The sequence below is a fragment of the Myotis nattereri genome, assembly GCF_964212035.1.
Source record: "Myotis nattereri genome assembly, chromosome: 2".
Lineage (NCBI taxonomy): Eukaryota > Metazoa > Chordata > Mammalia > Chiroptera > Vespertilionidae > Myotis > Myotis nattereri.
In genome coordinates, this window is record NC_138076.1 from 176,613,057 (window position 1) to 176,627,833 (window position 14,777).

The following is a 14,777-nucleotide window of genomic DNA, read 5'->3' on the forward strand; positions in this document are numbered from 1 at the left end:
CAGAGCTATTTTGAATCTGTGTTTAACCAAGAAATGTTAGACTCTTGAAAATAATATGTATCTTATTCACAGCTCATAGTATCAATGTATGCCTCATTCTCAAAAATGATTGCTTACATGGGATGTGTAAGTTCAGTCCCCAAAAACCAATGCATTAAGACCTACTGAGGAAATGTAAAGAATACATTTTCTGACTGCCTATTTCAGCACCCACAGAAACAGCAGATTTTTTTTTCAATTATAGTTGACATTCAATATTATATTAGTTTCAGGTGTAGAAAATAGTGGTTAGACATTTAGATAACTTACAAAGTGATCCCCCATAAGTCTGGCACCATACATGGCTATTACAATATTATTGACTTATCCCCTATGCTGTACTTCACATCCCTGTGACGATTTTGTAACTGCCAATCTGTAGTTCTTAATTCCTTCACCTTTTTCACCCAGACCCCTAGTACCCTTCCCCACCAGCAACCATCAGTTTGTTCTCTGTATCTATGAGTCCAGAAACAACAGATTTTATTCAATAATTCTACCATGAGTTGTTTCCTGCAGTCCTACCCATATAAGAAGCCACTGTACTCGAGGCAAACCCAGTTTGCAACCTAATCATTCCTAAGCAATGGTCAGAGGGTAAGAATTATGTAAGTCAAAGTCACATTTCCTAAATTCCTATTTTACACCACAGAAATAGCAAAAGAAAATGAAAAAAAAAAGAGAAAGAGAAAATCTTGATATAGGCCTTTTCAGTATTAACTTACTTTCAAAGAGCCATATTATGAATATTGCACGTCCCATTGTGGCAAGTGTGAGCCTTCCTATCTTTCAAAGGGCCTTTGAGCCATCTTCACACTTCATTGGCTGCATATTTTTTCAAGGCCAATTTACAAACACACACAAAAGTCTTCAAATGTTAGATTTGCATGGGAACCTACCCATCAATGACCCTTCTATCTCAATTTGCTAATAAGCTTTTGTGATATTCCAGTAAGTCAACCAGTGCCGGAAGCCGGTCCATCCTTGCTGCTTGACACAGTCGCTGCAGGATAGAAACATCTGCACGGCATATGTTTCAAGGGACCTGGCGTATATAGCATACTGTTCTTAAAATGTTTGCTCACCTTCTTGGCACTATGTGTTTTAACCAAGGTCTCTGAGAAAGGTTGTTTCCCCAGGTAGGGATTTTCCCCTGAAGTTAGGGAGGGAATAAAACCTCTTAACTAAGTGCCAGGCGGGTAATTAATCACTTTAACTACGAACAATCATGCTTAAGCTACATAATCTTTACTCCCTGGAATGGAAATAAGAAACGCCCTAACCTTTGTAATAGAGATTGATAGGATTGAATCAACTGGTATAAATACAGATGTAACAAGACAGAAAGAGACAGAACTTAGAACACAGAACTAGAACACAGAACTTAGAACACAGAACTAAGAAGACAGAACCTACACAGAACCAAGAGACAGAACCTAGCGAGAGAACATGGCAAAAGATCCTGGACTGAACCTGACTACAGAAATTGGCAAGAGAACCTGACTAGAACCTGGTGACTGAACCTGGCTGGAGAACCTGGACAGAACCTGGCTGGAGAACCTAGCGAGGGAACATGGCTACAGAACCTGGCTGGAGAATCTGGAGAACCTAGCAAGAGAACATGGACACAGAACCTGGCTGGAGATCCAGACCAGAACTTGGCTGGAGATCCTGGCTAGGCTGCTGATCAACTGAACGCTGTCTCCGTGTCATTCCTTCTTCGCCGACTCCATCCACACCTTTGGGGACCCCTGGACCCGCTGGGGTTGGACCCCGGCAAACCAAATCTATTTACATTATCAATCACCATTTCAAATATATGTCACACAATTTGGTAGAAAGCATTTAAACCGTTATAAATTTAGGACAGAGTACCGTAAAAGTTGCCCAAAAACTTTCTGCTGAATTCGGAAGGAATGCTACCCATTCTGTTTGATCCTCACCTCAGGTCTTACCTTGATACAATTAAGCACTTTTGAAGAGAGAAAATACCTCTGTCAAAAATATTTGCCTAACTTAAAGTTCTATCGAACTATATAGAAACAATCCAAAGTTTTTCCATCTCAGAAACCAGCCTACCTGTTTAAATGGGGAAATTGTATAGTATCTGAACTATATCTCAATAAAGCTGTTTTGTGTGTGTTTTTAAGTCAGCCTGTCAACTTTGTTTTAAACTACAATTTATTACTTTAGTTTGGTGTTAAGCCCTTTCAAATAAGCCCTGTTCCTTTTCCAACATTGTTAGCATAATATAAAAAATTGAACTTGAAGGTTGTATCATTAACTTTCATCCCAGCTTTTTTATGACTACCAGTACTATGTTCTCCTAGAATAAGGTTTTCCTTAGTCATAACAACAAGCAAACACTTTGAGAAATGGGACAACTTACAAAAAAGGATGGAGCTCTGAAAATACAGCTTTTGTTTGAGGGATAGCTGAGGAAAAGAATGCAATGAGCCACTGTGACCAGATCCCAGCATTGCCAGTTCAATGAACTTTGCTTAACTAGGAAGGACAGAGGAATTCACCATAAAACATACCATAAACCAGATGGCTACTAGCCAGCTGCTCATAAATTAGAAAATTCCTTTAGGATCCAAAGAACTGATCCAGAGGTTTCATTTATGCTACTGGCAGTAGGCAGACACAATAGTTGGAGATATGTCTGGGTGATTTACACCTTTATCTTCCCAAAAAGCAACAGTTTCAAGTACATTCACTCTCCTCTCTGTCCTTAGAAATAAATTTTAAAATAATCTACCTAGACTAACAGGCTACTTCCATAACCAGGAAGCCAGGTGCACACACCCAAGGAATAAAGGAATGAGAGTGGAGTTTAGACATGATTTCTCACACAGGCAAGGAGCACTCTATGTTGACTCTCAAGAAATCTTTGGCAATGCCTGGAACTACTGGTATTTAGGGAGGAGAGGTTACGGCACTGCTGAACATCCTACAGCTAATACATTTACATCCTTTAATTTTTCATGACTCAGATTCTATTTTTTTAAAAATAGGATTCCTTTAAATAAGTTTCCTTGGTACTTTTGAGAAACGATTCAATTGAAAAGTACTTTTAACTATAACTCTAAAAATGTATCTGTTTTATGTAACAGGTATCCTTTCATTATAACTAGCTATTCACATCACTTTTAATTTTTTTTAAGACAAAGTTACATTTAAAAAAATCTCTATCATGGGTGGGGTGCAAGGGGGAAAACCTTCAGTAAAGCAAAGGGATTAGCTATCTGATATGTTTAACCTGACCTACATAACAACTTGAGCCTTTCCCTTTCTTTTCTAAGTTTCCTCACACACTCCAGCTCTTTTCATTAATACTACATTCTAAAACTTTCTGTCTACACTTTTAAAACGGAAGAGAACCTTAAGCCTCGGTAATTTACTCTGACTGTGTTAGTTTGCATTAGATCTTGCTTAGCCACAAAAAAATGTTAGTTACCCTATAACTAAAAAGTGAGGCTCAGGTGAGCAGTAATAGTTTGAATACAAATAACTCTTTATAGCTGGAATATTTAAAATAGTTTCCCCTCTTCCTGGTAAATTCACATACATGAAAATAATTCTAATTATTAGGCTAAATTCATTTCTTAGCTACTGTGAAACGGTCTGGCCTTTATGAAGAAGAAAGCTTTAATCACACTGTAGTCTTCAGGAAGGTCATTTCGTTTATGTGAATTAGTATTTTTATGCATCTGGGCCCACTCTGGGTTCCTTATGGGTGTAATTAACTTGCTCGCCTTCTCAGTGCCTTATGCTAGGAAAATGGGAACAACTTGAAACTGTTGAAGATAACTGACATGTAGAATATGATTAACTTGTGAACAGGGTTCAAATTTATGCTAATTCAAAAATCTACACACTGTGACGAGGCACCACATGGTGCTTTGACAGAATTTTGTCTGTGTACTGCATATAAGTCATGGAGTAGCAAATAAGATTTTTAAAAAACAAATATAACGGTGAATGACAGAAAATTTTTGTTCTGAGGAGAGCAGCTTCACTTCTTGAAAGAGTGGTAAACGTGGTTAAGAGACCCGGCTCAGAATCAGTCAGGCCTGGGTTAAAATCCTGCCTCTACGATTTTACAGCTTGGGGGGAGATGAGTCTCCTGACTTCCCTAAGGCGGTTTCTTTATAAAATCAGGATAATAGAAGTATGTGGTAAGGTTCTGAAGGATTAAGTAACGCATGTAAAGCTTGGTACATTTACATATTCAGTACTCAGTAATGCCAGCGACAATGTTATTTACACACACACACACACACACACACACACACACACACACGGCGTTTGTGTGTATTTTAACTGGTAATTGGAATTGACCTGAGCCCTTTTGAAGATAGATAATAAAACTAATATACCAAAACTTCTAGACAGATACCTGTGTACTCATTTGAGTAGAACCAGCAGTTTTCACAATCTCAGATGTTTGCATTTGCTCCAAAAACTGTGTAAAGAGAACTTAAATTTTTTTTTTTAATTTTTCAGTAACAGTCTACATTCAATATTATTTTGTATTAGTTTCAGGTGTATAGCATAGTGGTCAGACAATCACCTACTTTAAAAAACATTCCCTCTGATAGTTCCAATACCCACCGGGCAACATACATAGCTATTACAATATTGTTGACTATATTCTCTATGCTGTACTTTATTATTATTTTTAAATATGTTTTTATTCATTTTAGAGAGAGAGGAAGGGACAGTGAGCAACATCAATTGGCTGCCCCCTGCATGTCCCCTCCTGGGGATCAAACCCACAACACGGGCATGTGACCTGATGGGGAATTGAACCGTGACCTCTGGTGCATGGGACTACGCTCAACAGACTGAGCCATGCCAGCCCACCAGGCCCCTATGCTGTACTTTATATCACCCTGACAATTCTGTAACTACAAATCTACATTTCTCAATGCCTTAACCTTTATCACCCAGTCTCACAACACCCCACCTCCCTGGCAACCATCAGTCTCTTCTCTGTATCTTTGAGTCTATTTCTGTTTTGTTCATTTAGATTCCACATATGAAATCATATGGTATTTTTCTTTTTTTTGACTGACTTATTTCACTTAGCATAATACGCTCTAAATTCATCCATGGCAAAATGAACTTATATTAATATGTTGTATAAATTCCCTGTTAGCCTTTTGGACATTTTGTACGTGACTAGTGTCTTTATTTTCAGAAAAAGTGAAATAACTTTTTACTCTTTTGGATGTTTTGCATTTCACCAGGCCTCTTCATTTTCAACAAAAGTGAGATATCTTTTCTAGACACACAATTCTACTGTTGCACATCATTTCACTGTATCATCTACATATCACATACATGTTCCTTTCCATTGTGAAAATGACTTTTTCCAGGGTGTTATTGCTCTCCAGTGATGCAGGTAGGACTATGCAGTAGTGGTCCTTGGGGCATTTCTTCTCATCTTGGAAGACATTAAATTCTCACTTGCTTTATAGATATGGCTTGGAAATACATAACATCTAATAACATTGGGGTAACAGTAGTAACCATTAGGACATCAGACCAAGTTGAAAAAGAAAAAAGTTATCTACTCTTAAAATAATGTTGAAAACTCTGTACTTTACTCATGTTAGCCTTCACTTAGCAAATTCCTTAAGCTTGCTTTTAATTTTTCCATTGCTCACAGCAGATAAACAGCCACAGATTAGGAAAGAAATTAGAGGGGCTCTGGAGGGAAGGAGTTACAAGAGTGTGTAGCTTTTAGATATTAACAGGAATTGTCTAACAACCTGACATGATAAATAGAAAAAAATATGACATCACCCATTTCAGTAATGAACATTTACAAGTACATCCTTGTCATAAAAAATATTTATGCCCTGCCAGTATGCCTCAGTGGTTGAGTGTCGACCTATTGAACCAGGAGGTCACAGTTCAATTCCCAGTCACAGCACATACCCGAGTTGAGGGCTCAATCCCCAGTAGGGGGCATGCAGGAAGCAACCAATTGATGATTCTCTCTCATCATTGATGTCTCTATCTTTCTCTCTCATCATTGATGTCTCTTCCTTCTTCTCTCTAAAATAAAAACATTTAAAAAAAAAAAAAGATAAAGGGTCTCAAAGTTCTCTACCAATGAAAGTGATTGGTAAACAAAGGATTTTCTTTAACTATTGACACTAATTATGATGGTTAAGATGACCATCAACAAGATTGGTTAGTATAGGCTTTCTCAGGTTGGCACTATTAACATTTTTGGGCTGGATAATTCTTTGTTGTGGAGGCTGTTCTGTGCATTGTAGGATGTTTAGCAGCACCCAAACCTCTCCTCCTCTCTAGATACCAGTAGCTCCAGACATTGCCAAATATTCCTTAAGAGTCATGCCCAGGCTGAGAACCACTGGTTTTGTTAAGTGTATTTAAATTACTTACCGGACTGGCATAAAATATGCACTTTGAAAATGTAGCATTCAAGATAGGATTTCATTCACTCAGAGTTTCACAAACACCTAATATGAGCCAGGAACTCTTCTGGATGTTGAAGAAATAGTGGGGAATAAGACAGGTTTAGTCCTGCTCTCATGACACTAACATAAAGGTTCATCTGCATGTTAAAGTGATTCAACAAATCACTACAAGAGGTGATGAAGAGTCTCTGTATACACAGTTCTCAACTTGGTGAACTTGGTGAACTGAAGGCCTCATGCCAACTCATTTCTCTATTCTTAAATAAGTTTGATCCCACGCTCTGCCTCCACCTGTTCCTGTCAAGATAGCAACCCACGGTGACCCAGTTGCTGTAGCCACTAGTGCAAAGGGCCAGGCCTGCCACTCTTCTTCTAAGGTCTGTGCAATGCTCACTTTCACCATCCACCACAATCACCTTCCTCCCTGTCCCGGAGACCAGCTGTCCAGACCAAGTCCTCAGGCCTAGAGTCCTATGGCCTAAGCCCGGCAGTCTCCACACGGGGAATCTTGATTGTACCCTTCCTTTGCACAAGGGAATACAGCAGGCAAAGCCCTGGCTCTCATGGGGCTTAGTGTACTTGAGTGGGATTGGGGTTGGGGGACAGAAAATAAGATTAAAAAATACAGAGTTAGTGCGCTAGCTGGTTTGGCTCAATGTTGGCCTGTGAACTGAAGGGTCCCAGGTTCAATTCTGTTCAAGGGCACATGCCCGGATTGTGGGCTCAATCTCCAGTCGGGGGTATGCAGGAGGCAGCTGATCAATGATTATCTCTAATCACTGATGTTTCTTTCTCTCTCTCTCCCTTCCTTTCTGAAATCAATTTAAAAAAAAATTTTTTTTTAAAGAGTAAGATAGTGGTAAGTGTTATAGTGAAAAATAAAACACAGTAAGCAGTAGAGGAGCGGGGCTTCCAATTTAAATAAGGTGGCCAGGAACGGACCTCAGTGAGAAGATGCGTTGAAGTAAAGACGTGAAGCGGATGACCTCAATACTTTTTGAACACTGAAAGTAAGGTTTCAGGTGCCTGAAATTTTGTATTAGTCAAGCCTTCCAGGTCTACAATAAAAAGTGGTGTCACTTAACACGTGAGCAAAGAGAAAATATTAGAAAAAATATAATAAAGAAAAATTCGTTTCTTTTTAAAAAATTTTATTTACCTGTTTAGGGTGAGGGAGAGAGAAACAGTGATTTGTTGTTCCACTTACTTATACATTCATCAGTTGATTCTTGTATGTGCCCTCACTAGGGATCAAACCCACAATCTTGATGCATCGGGATGACGCTCTAACCAACTGAACTACCCAGCCAATGCAGAAATGATTTTCTTAATCTATTTTGGGGGGGATATTTTTGAACAAAAGTAAGCAGATATAAACTATTAAACATTTCCAAAAGTCCATAACAAAGCCTTCCCCGCCCGCCCCCTTGTGCCATAAAATAACATTGACAGGTCAGAGGAAGAGCCAGAGGTAAAGGTCCCTCCCCTCTCATGCCCCTACCCAGGAGCATCCATTCCCCTGCTGGAAGGAGGAAGCCCGGGAGGCTGCTGGGCTCAGGGTGCTGTAGTAGGCATCCTGGCCCTGGAGCAGGCTGCCTTGGTGGTGATCTCCTGCTGCAGCCCCATCTTGATGCCATGAGATTCTGGTACTCCAAGTTCTGCCACTCAGTGTCAGCACTAATGTCACACAGCTGGACTTGATACTGCTGATCAGTGCCAACTGGGCTCCAAAGCGAGCCTCCGGTTCTGCCAGTGTTTCTTCCAGGGCTGCTTTATGCTGAGCTGAGACTGCAGCTTGATCTTCAGACCAAGGAGGGTGAGGTGCAGATCAGTGACCTCTGTTGTGCTAATCTGCAGTTGTTCCGTGTGGCCAGTGACCTCCCGGCTCAGCTCCTCAGTCTGGCTGGAAGGATGCTGAAGTCTGGTTCACCAGCCAGACTGAGGAGTTTGGACAACCTCATACTGCTTCTCATGTCATTCAGGATCCTGGCTAGGTCGTGGAATCCACCTCCACACAGACCTGGCCCCTCAAAGCACTGATCTCCTCCTCATGGTTCTGCTTCAGGTAGGCCAGTTCTTCCTTCAGGCCTTCAATCTGCATCTCCAGATCAGCTCTGGAAAGGGTCAGCTTGTCCAGGCTTGCCCAGGCCACTGACGTCAGCCTCCACGTTCAGGCATAGGCAGGGCCTGCTCTGTCTCAAAACTTGTTTCGGAAGCCATCCTCAGCCAGACGGGCATTGCTGACCCACAGGACAATCTTGGAGTTCTCAATGGTGGCACCAAGAATCTTGTGCCATGGCACCTCAATGGTCTGGTAGTAGTGGTGGGCCTGGGACCCTGCTTCTGGTACCAGTTACGGATCTTCATCTCCAGGTCGCGGGTGGCTGCCTCCAGAGCACGCACTTTCTCCAGGTAGGAGGCCAGGCGGTGGTTGAGGTTCTGCCTGGCTACCTTCTCATTGCCCACCAGAAGCCTATCGGACCCAGCTAGGGTGCCCACATATCCACCTCCCTAGCTCCCAGAGACAGATGAGGACACGAAGCAAGTGGAGGACACCAATACACCATGGCCGCCCAAGCCCCCGAGGCTGCTGGGCACACAGTAGGCACCTCCAGCTCCGAAGTGCATGGTGCCACCACCCAGGCCCATGAAGGACGAGGAGGCTCATGACTGGCAATAGCTGGAGGAAGTCATAGCGAAAGAGGACTCAAGAGACCCTTGTCGCAGGAACTGTGGTCGGCAGGAGTCACAAAGCCTGTTTTCTGAATGAGTCACTATAACATTTGTAGGAACCAATTGTGAGACCCAAAGCAAGGAATCAAAATAAAAATCCTCTTCCAGATGAAAAAGTATAAATTGTAGGGGGATCCAGGAATCTAGGCTAGAAATGGGCAATTAACAAAAAAATCCGGTGGAATGAATATTCTGAAAGAAGGGCAGTTAGTGCATCAGTGATGCATGCCATTACCAATTTAGTTTTCCTTAAGTTTACACAAATGAGTCACCATCAGGACTGTAAGTAAGAGAAGCACCTTTCCCACCCCTGCCAGCTCATCAGGGAGCTTTCATGACATTAAATGATGACAGCTACCCACTGAAAGTGGGGGTTACGTGAGTATCTTTTAATTTTCTATTCCTGTTTTTCTACCTTCCCAATGCCCACGATGTGGTTAAAGCAAATCTCCCAGGTTAACAAAAACATACAAGTTGGTCATTCAGTTCCGAAATTGGATATGGGCATTAGTTCTCAATGAAAATGAGCTTAAACTGGGCACCACACTGACTTCAGAACAAAGACTGCATCATTGGCAGTTGCCTCCTTGCTTCCTCTTGAATTCTTCCCTTCCCTTCTTTTCACTGTTTTCTTAACCAGTGGCCTGAGTTTACCACTTTCTATAAAAGGACTATACAGGGACTCTAATTAGCATCCTAGTCAGTTCCCTAGTTCTTGCTCCTTAACAGACAGCATCTCTGGATATGACTACTCAAATCCAATTTTTTTTTTAATGTTAAGAAATATAAAACCTTTTTTTATTTTATTTTTTTATTTTTAAAAACTTTACTTTTGAGAATATTACAAATGTCCCTCTTTTTCGCCCCATTGCCTCCCTCCACCAGGTTCCTGCCCTGCCCCAGGACTTCACCACCTTATTGTCTGTATCCATAGGTAATGCATATTCAATATAATAAACACCTAATATGCAAATAGACTGAATGGCAAAACCACTGGTGGAACAACCAGTAGCTATGATGCACACTGACCACCAGGGGGCAGACACTCAACACAGGAGCTTCCCCCAGCCTGCAGGCCCCAGGCCAGCCAAGGTGGGTCCCAGCGGGGGCCCCCCAATTGCCCCGCAGAGGGAGGTGACCAGAGGTGGGGGGTGGGGCTGGTCGGTGGTGGAGACAGGGGGCGGAGCCGGCGAGCGGGTGGCCCCAGGCCCGCCAAGGTGGGTGCCAGCAGGGGCCCCCTGATTGCCCCGCCGATCACCCCACAGATTGGCCCTGATCGCTGGCCAGACATAGGGACCCTACCCATGCACGAATTTTGTGCACCGGGCCTCTAGTATGCATATAAAATCTTTGGTTAATCTCCTTCCACCCACCCACCCCTTCCCTCTGAGATTCATCAGTCTGTTTCATGTTTTCTCTGATTCTATTTTATTCATCAGTTTATTTTGTTCATTGGATTTATTTTGATTTTAGATTCAATTGTTGATAGATATGTATTTATTGCCATTTTATTGTTCATATTATTGTCCTCTCCCTTACCTTTCTCCCTCCCTCTTCCCCTCTCAGTCTTCTTCCCCCTCCCTTCCCCATCTTTCTTCTTTCTCTTCTTAAAGAATACCCTTCAACATTTCATGTAATACTGGTTTGGTGGTGATGAGCTCCTTTAATTTTTTCTTGCCTGTGACCTTCAATTCTAAATGATAGTTTTGCTGGGTAATCTTCATTGTAGGTCCTTACTATTCATCACTTTGACTATTTCTTGCCGCTCCCTTATGGCCTACAAAGTTTCTGTCTGACATCGGGGCAGGAACTTGGGGGCAGCTTTCTCCCGGATAGGGATGGCTCACAGGGGTCATTGAACCTGTACTGGGACCTCCCCCATCGCAGAGCTGACTGGCAGCCATATCTGAGTTTCCATCAGCGTTGCTCACACTGTTTGCTCCACCCTGGTGATTCCCTGAGACCCCGTGCCATCCAATATGCAGCCCCACCCAAGCTGTTTGTAGCTACTTTTCCATATGAATGGCCTGTCCTGGCTCAGGCTTAAGACTTTGCTAAAACGTCATAAACAAGCAGCAGCTGGAGTCAGCATACCCATACTTATTAAGAGGCCCAAGACCCAGCACTAGCACCAGCCTGCCTTGCCTCACAGCTGGGCCTCGCCTGGGCACTTCCTAGCCCAATACAAATATCAGCCCTCTGCAAAACTCTCTGTAAATTCTGACGGGGGGGCTCCAGGCAGTGCTTGACTTTGTACCTCGTGGTAGGCTCCAGAATCAGTGACCTGGTGGACAGCTTCAAACCATACCAGATTACAACTCTACACATCCATAATCAACACATTCAAGGGGCAGACTCAGTGAGCACCAAAGCCCCACTGAAGCAAGTCCTGCTCCTTAGGGGTGTCTCCTGCATAGCAGCTCTTCCACTGTAGACTCAGTTGGTCCCCACAGCCAATTGGCCTAGAGGCCAATTCCTCCCAGCAATGTCAAACAAGACTCAACTACAACAAGATTGTGCACACAGCCCACACAGGGTGGACCTAGAGTGCCCAGCTCAGGTAACTGGGGTGGCTGAGCCACTGGGCCCTATAGGATACTTATTAAATAAGGTCACTCTACCAATTCCAGGAGACATAAAAGCTCTACCTAATACATAGAAACAAACACAGGGAAGTAGCCAAAATGCGGAGACAAAGAAATATGTCACAAATGAAAGAAATGGAAGCAAGCAAGCTCCTAGATACAGAGTTCAAAACAATGGTTATAAGATTACTCAAAGATCTTAATGAGGAGTTCAAGGGACTTAATGAGAGCTTCAAGGGACTTAGTGAGACCTTCAAGGATCTTAGTGAGAATGTCAAAGACAAAAAAAAAAAAAAAACAACACAAAAAAACCCCACCTGTCAGAAATTAAGCACAGACTAACTGAAATAAAGAATAATTTATAAGGGCCCAGCCAGCATAGCTTAGTGGTTGAGCACTGACCTATGAACCAGGAGGTCATGGTCCAATTCCCAATCAGGGCACATGTCCAGGTTGCAGGCTCAATTCCCAGTGTGAGGCATGCAGGAGGCAGCCGATCAGTGATTCTCTCTCATCACTGATTTTTCTAACTCTCTCTCCCTCTCCTGTTTTCTCTAAAATCAATAAAAACATATTTTTTAAAAGAAGAAGAATTTACAGGGATTCAACAGTAGAGTAGAGGATTCAGAGAATCAAATCAGTTACTTGGGATATGAGGAAGCAAAAAAATCTAACCAGAAGAGCAAAAATAAAAAAGAATCCCAAAATATGAAGATAGTGTAAGGAGCCTCTGGGACAACTACAAGCATACCAACATTCGCATTATGTGGAAGCCAAAAGGAGAAGAGAGACAGCAAGATATTGAAAACCTACTTGAAGAAATCCTATATAATAAAAGGGTAATAGGCAAATTGACCCTAATGGCAGAATGACCACTGGACCAGTCACTATGAGGCGCACTGGCCACCTCTCAGTCTCTTTCCCTGGCCGGCAGGCTCCAATCACCTGATGGCCACCTGTGGCAGGGGCGGGGCCAGCAAGTGGGCGGGAACAGCCGACCTCTCGGTCCCTTCCCCCGGCCATCAGGCACCAATCACCCAATGTGAACGGGGAACCGGGGGTGGGTGGCGGGGGGGGGGGGGGGGCGGGCGAGGCCAGTTGCAGGCAGCTGGGGAAGATGGCCCTGATCACAGGCCAGGCCTAGGGACTGTACCAGCATATGAATTTCATGTGTCAGACCTCTAGTAATGACAGAAAATTTCCCCTACCTGGTGAAAGAAATAGACTTACAAGTCCAGGAAGCGCAGAGAGTCCCAAACAAGAGGAAACCAATGAGGCCCACACCAAGACATATCATAATTAAAATACCAAGGATTAAAGACAAAGAGAGAATCTTAAAAGCAGCAAGAAAAAAGCAGTTAGTTACCTACAGGGGAGCACTCATATGACTGTCAGCTGATTTCTCAACAGAAACTTTGCAGGTCAAACCCACCTTTTTATTACACTAAAAAGGTTAAGAGTGTGGAAAAAAAGCTATAACTAATTCTCTTAGAAACATTAAAGTGATTTGTCAACATATACAAGTAGGATCCTAATATTACTATTTAGTATTACATATAGACATATACTAATGTGTGTATATATAGACATATTCTATTATGCAGCCATCCATTATAGTCCTTTTTTTTTAATGTGGTAAAAACGAAATACAGTTTTACCTGTTTTTGCAGAACATCTAAAAGGAACAGGATTCTTAAAAATTAATACTATTCACATAACTTCAGCGTTTACTAGGCAACTGTCACCCAGCTAAGTGAAATATGATATAATGTAGTTAAATAAGCTCTCAGGAAAAAGGCAGCAGAGGGCTTGAGTTAGGTAGTCCCAAGAAATTTGGTTGCACAGCAAAGACCAGAAGTTATTCTTGTTTCCATTTCCAGAATCTTTTCTAAGAATATGTTTCTTTCTCCTTGAAAATGGCTTTCCCCTCTTCCTCATTAGCTACAGTAGATTATAGTGTTGCTTTTGTATTTAAACTCTGGATAAAAATATAAGAGGAAAGTGTTTCTTCATTACTAAAGATCCACAATTAGTATCTTTTTTAAAAAATATATATTTTATTGATTTCTTACAGAGAGGAAGGGAGAAGGATAGAGTTAGAAACATCGATGAGACAGAAACATCGATCAGCTGCCTCCTGCACACCTCCTACTGGGGATGTGCCCGCAACTTCACAATTAGTATCTTTATGTAAAAACTGGTGTGGCTCAGTTGGTTGGGTGCCGACCTGTGCACCAAAAGGTTGCCAGTTCAATTCCGAGTCAGGGCACATGCCCAGGTTGCTGGCTTGATCCCTGGTAGGGGGTGTGCAAGAGACAGCAGATCAATATTTCTCTCTTCTCTCCCTCTCCTTTCCTCTCTCTCTAAAAATCAATTTTAAAAACCTAAAATAATAATAAGAATTTTATGGGAGATAGAAAGTATGGGGGTTGAGAGCATTACTTTAAATCTTGGCTCCTTTGGCCATGTGAACTTGGACAAATTATTTAATTCTGTCTGAGCTTCTGGTTCCTACTCTGTACAATGGGAATAATGGGCCCTATTTGTGATAATTGAGTTTATGGACAAAAAGCACTTAGAACAATATCTGACCAACAAAGAAGGTGCTCAATAAATAATAGCTATTATTATTATGACTCTCATGATTGTAATTATAATTAAAAGGGCTGAAGCAGTAACCAGAGATAATGGAATGATAGCCACATAGAGTTAGTATGTTTTCGGTTTATAGGAGGAGGTGAGGAAGTTGTTAGTTAATGTTTTCAATTTTTTAATCCAGGAATGTATTTCATAAGCTTTACTATTACTCAGAGGCAGTAAATATTGTGCAATTATATTTTAAAATTTAGGTCAACCTACATTTCAATGTCTCACAATTTTTAAAACACCATCAATTAAAAGAAACATTACAATTTCAGGGATATTAAAGTGTGAAAAAGTGTACATTTTAAAGTTGATGAAA

The 14,777-nt window shown here is 41.8% G+C and overlaps 1 protein-coding gene and 1 pseudogene across 2 annotated transcripts in view; both read right to left on the reverse strand.

Moving 5' to 3' along the window:
- FGD4 (FYVE, RhoGEF and PH domain containing 4) overlaps positions 1-14,777 on the reverse strand; it is a 224,573-nt gene that overhangs the window by 198,633 nt on the left and 11,163 nt on the right. The gene's annotated exons all lie outside the window — the stretch shown is intronic.
- LOC308512329 (keratin, type I cytoskeletal 19-like) lies at positions 7,987-9,191 on the reverse strand (annotated as a pseudogene). Its single transcript has one exon. The product of its transcript is annotated as a keratin, type I cytoskeletal 19-like (transcript).